The sequence below is a fragment of the Bison bison genome, unplaced genomic scaffold, assembly GCF_000754665.1.
Source record: "Bison bison bison isolate TAMUID 2011002044 unplaced genomic scaffold, Bison_UMD1.0 scf7180017864270, whole genome shotgun sequence".
Lineage (NCBI taxonomy): Eukaryota > Metazoa > Chordata > Mammalia > Artiodactyla > Bovidae > Bison > Bison bison.
Window position 1 is genome coordinate 8392879 of NW_011494842.1, and position 6649 is coordinate 8399527.

The 6649-nt window shown below is 42.7% G+C and overlaps 1 protein-coding gene across 1 annotated transcript in view; it reads right to left on the reverse strand.

The window, feature by feature from the left end:
* Window positions 1-6649, reverse strand: part of LOC104995018 (putative heterogeneous nuclear ribonucleoprotein A1-like 3) — a 15148-nt gene that overhangs the window by 5591 nt on the left and 2908 nt on the right. The window lies entirely within an intron of this gene.

Genomic DNA, 6649 nt, shown 5'->3' on the forward strand with positions numbered 1-6649 from the left:
AGGATGAGATGGCTGGATGGCATCACTGACTCAATGGATGGGAGTCTGAGTGAACTCCAGGAGTTGGTGGTGGACAGGGAGGCCTGGCGTGCTGCAATTCATGGGGTCACAAAGAGTCGGACACAACTGACTGAACTGAACTGAGACTGTTTTATTTAGCTTTTCAAAGTTTTACATTTCTGTGCTGATAATGAAGTGAATTGTTTCAGTACATGAAGCCTTGTGTTGAATTAATGACATTAGTCTTGGTAATCTTCCTGTAAACTCTTGTGATTTCTTTATATTTCAGTAGTATACATGGTTCGATAAAGGAATGTTGACATAAAAACAAAAACCAGCAATAATGAGAAAATGGCCTGCGCCCTTATCAATGGGGGTTCAAAGGGAGGATTCCTGGAGTATCTCCGCCAATGACAGCTTCCAGTTTGCTGTGTCTCACAGAAACCTTCCTTCCTGTTCACTTGGCACCTCAAACATGTCACCCAGGGCTTCAGTTTCACAGAGAAATTCTGGCTGCGGGCCAGGCCCTCTCTGTCACTACCTCCCTCCCAAAAAGAATGCCAAGCAGTGGCTCTGGCTTTCTGGCCACTGAACAAACCCAAATCAAAGCTTCCCATTTGGGAGGTTGGTGAGGAGAGAGATCCCCACCAGCAGAAGGGCCTGGGACTGACAACAAGCAGAAGGGAGGAGAGGGGTTTCAAGAAGGCCCTATTCCTCAGGAGCTGGCCACCTACCCGCAAATGCCTGTCTATTTCTCCTTCTATTCAGCATCCCTTCTTCCTCTGCAAATGGGCTTCATTACACCCATGTTCCTGCCAGGTCTGAACTGGCTGAAACAATGCAATTTAGTCCCTGGGAGCTGGGACCTCTTTTACAGATAGGAGGTTATGCAAATTACTAGGCAAAGAGAGTTTTGCAACATGCCATGAATAATTGCAGTAGCTTGAAGGGCATTGAGAATAGCAACTATCTTCCGTTCCGATGTGTCCCTCTCTTTAGTGGGCTGAGTGATGACCCCCAAAAGGCTGTGTCCAAGTCTAAACCCCTGGAGTCTATGCAATGTGACATTATTGGAAAAAGTCTTGGGGTGTAGTTAAGGACCTCAAGATGAGATTATCCTGGATTGAGAGTGGGCCCTAAACCCAATGACAGATCTCCTTATAAGAGAAAAGCAAAAGGCTGTTTGAGACACATAGAGGGAAGACAGCCATGTAAAAATGGACGTTGAGATTGGCGTGAAGCATCTATAAACCAAGGGATGCCAAAGATTGCCATTGGAATCTAGGAGAAAGGCATGGAATGGGATCTCCCTCAGAACCTCCAAAGGGAACCAGCCCTGTTGATAACTTGATTTTGGACCTCTGATCTCCTGTGCAAGAATAAATTTCTGTTATTTTAAGCCCCTAGATTTGTAGCAATTTCTTATGGTAGCTACAGGGAACTAATACAGACTTTCACACACAGTCATTCAGCAGTCTAGGTCTCCAGGTCTGGGCACCCCTACCCAGCTAACTCAAGTCCAGGTTCACGACTCAGCTGTCTGTCTTCTCTGAGTCACAAACCCACTGAGATTCCCCCTCCTCCTCGAGGAAGCCCTCAGGAGCACTGACTTTATTAGCCTGACTGTCCAGTAGAAGGAGTGCATGCCAGGCAGATGATAGTACCATCCTGTTACTTTCAAAGTGTTCCCATCATGGACTCTAAAAAATGAGCAAATAAAATGAAATAAAAGAGAAAATAGTTCATCTTGAAATAAAAAATGCAAAACCAACATCGAAAACAGTGAAGCTAAGGTTGATCCCCAAAGCATTACTCTCTCTCTGCAGAGAGTGGGACACGACTGAGCGACTGAACTGAACTGAACTGAAAGCATTACTCACAGGCTTTTCTGTCCTTAGTGACTTTTGTTCTTAGCACTGACTTTCTATAGACGTCTGGGGTAGGAGCAGGTTTCCACCTGCGGAGGTTGCCCACAAGGTGAAACTTGAGAGCCAGCCTCTTCCTGACGGTTCTGAAATTCCCCTGGGAAAGTTATCAGATGGTGGGATTTCAGGTACCAGGGTCCAACCAAGAAGGAGCTATGTTTCAAGGAATAGGCGGACCTTAGTATTAGCAGGTGACTGCACTCTCCGTTGATAAGGAAGGTCACTCCACTCACCAGGAAGCTATCCAGAACAGAATTTGAAGGTCTTATCAAAACAAAAGCCATACTGACAGGCAAGCCTGTTGGGCCAACTGCTGGGAGCAGAGCCGTTGCACTGTGTAATAATACTTATCTGTGTATGACCTAAAATACCAGGACCCCATAACACCCCCACATGTGGGAGAGAGTCACTGTTTTAAATATATTCTTCTGGGATTTTTTTTTCAATTTTTCTAGAGTTAATTTTTTTAGAAGTTTTAGGTTTACAGAGAAGTTGGGAAGATAGTACAGAGTTCCCATATACCTCACACTCAGTTTCCTCTATTAACATATCACATTAATATGACACAATACTAATTTGTTACAATTAATGAACCAATTTTTATTATTTTGTTGTTTAGTTGCTAAGTTGTGTCCAACTTTTTTGCAACCTCATGGACTGTAGCCCACCAGGCTCCTCTGTCCGTGAGATTTTCTAGGCACAAATACTGTAGAGGGTTGCCATTTTCTTCTCCAGAATGGGGTACTTTTAATAGCAAAAAGTATATGCTGTTTTCTATGATTCATTGTTGTTGTTTTTATTGTCACAGACGGGAACGTTCATCATATACTGTTCCACAAGTTGCTTTTTTTTTTTAAGATGTTCTTTTGGTGGTTCCACAATAAACACAAAGACAAATAAACTATCTTAAAGGAGTTTTTGGCCAAAGAGAAAAGAAGACTCCTTTCTGCCTTCTAAACCACAGATGATTTTTTTTTTTAAACTTAGTGTGTGAAAATGTTCAGAACTCCAAGAAGCAGTCAGTACTCAGGAGGGGTGTTCAGCAGTGTCCCTGTATTTCCCGCGCAAGGTGACATGAAGAAAATTGCATTTTACCCACACTGGCTCCTCGGCCTTCTATGGATGACTTTTCTCCTTGAAACTTTAAAAAGTTGGAACTCCCAGCTCAACTTAGGCAGGCAGAGGAGAGGGGAGGAGACCAGGAGGTGGGCTTACATCAGCTTGTCCACAGCTGGGTCCCTCCCTCCCTTCCAAAGGTAACACTCCCTCCGCTTTTAACCCAAGATGGTTGACAATAAGGAGATCCAAGTTGAACATTTCCTTTCTCACTTGAGATTCTGAGAGGTAAGTAAAATTCTCATGACTTAGTGGAAGACATAAAGACTAGTGAATATCCCATGCTTTCAGTTTAATTCCTTGGAAGTCATAAAGACTAGTGAATATCCCATGCTTTCAGTTTAATTCCTTGATACAGTTTTTACAAACTATCTTATATAACAAAATCAACCCAAGCCTTGCTGTGCCATGTTTTCTGAATCAGGGTTTCACCAGTTCCAAATATTCATAGACCAGGATAGCGTCTCCATTTGACAAAAGACCAAGACCCTCAGCCCTGTGCCTGCAGAAGTGTCCACATATCCATTCACGTCACTACTTATGAATCTACTTTTCTTTACATTCAGTTCAGTTCAGTCGCTCAGTCGTGTCTGACTCTTTGTGACCCCATGAATCGCAGCACGCCAGGCCTCCCTGTCCATCACCAACTCCCAGAGTTCACTCCATGGAGTCCGTGATGCCATCCAGCCATCTCATCCTCTGTTGTCCCCTTCTCCTCCTGCCCCTGATCCCTCCCAGCATCAGAGTCTTTTCCAATGAGTCAACTCTTCGCATCAGGTGGCCGCAGTACTGGAGTTTCAGCTTTAGCATCATTCCTTCCAAAGACATCCCAGGGCTGATCTCCTTTAGAATGGACTGGTTGGATCTCCTTGCAGTCCAAGAGACTCTCAAGAGTCTTCTCCAACATCACAGTTCAAAAGCATCAATTCTTCAATGCTCAGCTTTCTCAGCTTTCTTCACAGTCCAACTGTCACATCCATACATGACTACTAGAAAAACCATAGCCTTGACTAGACGGACCTTTGTTGGCAAAGCAATGTCTCTGCTTTTTAACATGCTATCCAGGTTGGTCACAACCTTCCTTCCAAGGAGCAAGCATCTCTTAATTTCATGGCTGCAATCACCATCTGCAGTGATTTTGGAGCCCAAAAAAATAAAGTTTGACACTGTTTCCACTGTTTCCCCATCTACTTGCCATGAAGTGATGGGACCGGATGCCATGATCTTTGTTTTCTGAATGTTGAGCTTTAAGCCAACTTTTTCACTCTCCACTTTCACTTTCATCAAGAGGCTTTTGAGTTCCTCTTCACTTTCTGCCATAAAGGGTGGTGTCATCTGCATATCTGAGGTTATTGATATTTCTCCCAGCAATCTTGATTCCAGCTTGTGCTTCATCCAGCCCAGCATCTTTACATTAGCTGTGTGGTATTTCATTGTATTTATTTATCCAAACCCCATTGCTGGTCATTTGGATTTTTCCTAAGCTTTTGTGACAATAACACAGTGCTTCAGAGAATATCTCCTTGAATATATGTTTGTACTATGTGAGGATATTTCTGAAAGGTATATCCTTAGAAATAGAATGGCTGGGTTACAAGGAAGACATGTTTAAAACTTTGGTAGACTACCAAATTCTCTTCCAAAACTTTGCACTTCTTCACATCTCCAGCTGTGGTTTGTGAATGGCTGCTTCTTCCCACTCCTGACACCTCTGAGCCTGTTCATTGCTGTCGATCCATAAGCCACTCTCATTTGAACTATTCAATTATTAATGAAATTAAGCATCTTCTCAAATACTTCTAGGCTTTTGAGTTTATTCATGAGCAGCTGGTTCTTTAATTGAAAAAAATATTCAATTTGTCAAGTTGTATTGTTTCCTCCAGGAAGTGCTCATTATGATCAAGAGAATACAAGGAAGCTCTTGCTTCCCATATATTATGCACAGGAGTGCCTCACTTCCTGTAGAGAAAGCAGTTATTCACTTCAGTGTCAGCCATGCAAAGCACTCAGAGTCAGATATAAGCACTTCTCAAAGGAAACCACTTCTCCAGATTCCAAGGACCTGCTTCAGGGGTCAATCTCTAGATTCCACAGATGGGAAAAAGTCATTTCACAAAACAAATACAAATTTTACAGACACACACAAAAAGGATCATCCGTTATTTAGCTCAAGTAAATACTGAACCTTGTTAAATATAATTTAATGTATTAAATTTTAAATTTATTTAAATTTTAGTAAACGTGAAGGTCTTTTAAAAAATATTTATTTAGCTGCGTCAGGTCCTAATCGCAGCACTCATTGCAGCCTGTGGGCTCTTCGGTTGCAGCCCGTGGGCTTCTCTCTAGTTTGTGGCTCATGAGCTTTGTCGTTGTGGTTCCTGGGCTTAGTTACCCCGTGACATTTGGGATCTTAGTTCCCTAACCAGGGATTAAACCCATGTGCCCTGTGGCAGATTTTTAACCACTGGACCACCAGGGAAGTCCCTAAATGTTAAGATCTTGATTGTCCTGATGGATTGACCCCATTCACATGTATCCCAACCTCCTCCAAGGTCTCTTCCTCTACCTCATAGGCTGGAAAACTGAAGAGTACATTTCCCAGACTTACAGTTAAGAGTTTCCGGTTTGAGTTCAGATCTGACAGTTCACATGCCCTGGCCCATGATTTGGAAGGAGCAAGTGAGATAAGGGCAAATTTCTGTGGATGCAGATGCTGCTGGAACAAATCAGGGTTAAAGAGAACCTGTGTTCTTTGTAGCAGCAAGATTCCAGCATGTTGCTGTCTGGTGGTGGTGTTCTGGAACATTCCTGGAGGTCCCACCTGGAACCTACTCCTCCAGCCCTTTCAATGACTTTGTAAACCCCTGCTTCCTTTTCTGCTAAAATTAGCTGATGGAGTTTCTGTTTTCCTCCAACTAAAGCCAGACTGATAAAACTCACAAATATTATACTTGACAGGCCCATGTGAGATACAAGAAAGAAAAGGGTAGGCAAAGGGCAGTGCAGCCATGAATCATGCTTATTATGACTTTCCTAAGAGCACTTTAATCAGATAGCTCATCCCTGAAAGAAATTTGAAAATGACAGAAAAGTTGCAAAGAAATACCATCTGATTCCATAAGAATTAAATATTCATGAGAAGAAGACATTCAGGTCCTCATCACCCTGAAAAGAAGTCCCATAGCCATTAATCGTCGCTCCCCATTCCCTTTTCCCTCCAGCCCCTGGCAGCCACCAATCTGCCCTCTATTTCTATGGATCTGCCAGTTTGGGACATTTCATATAAAAGGAATCACACAATAGGTAACCTTTGTATTTGACTTCTCTTACTTGGCATAATGTTTTCCACCTTCATCCATGTTATAGCGTGTATCAGAACTTTCTTCCTTTTTATGGCCAAATAACATTCCACTGTATGGATATGCCATGTTTGTTTATCCATTCTTCCATTATTTGTTTCTTTGGGTTGGGTTTTTTGTTTTTTTTTTTTTGCTTTACAAATAATGCTGCTGTGAATCAATTCAGTTCAGTTCAGTTCAGTCGCTCAGTCATGTCCGACTCTTTGCGACCCCATGAATCGCAGCACGCCAGGCTTCCCTGTCCATCAC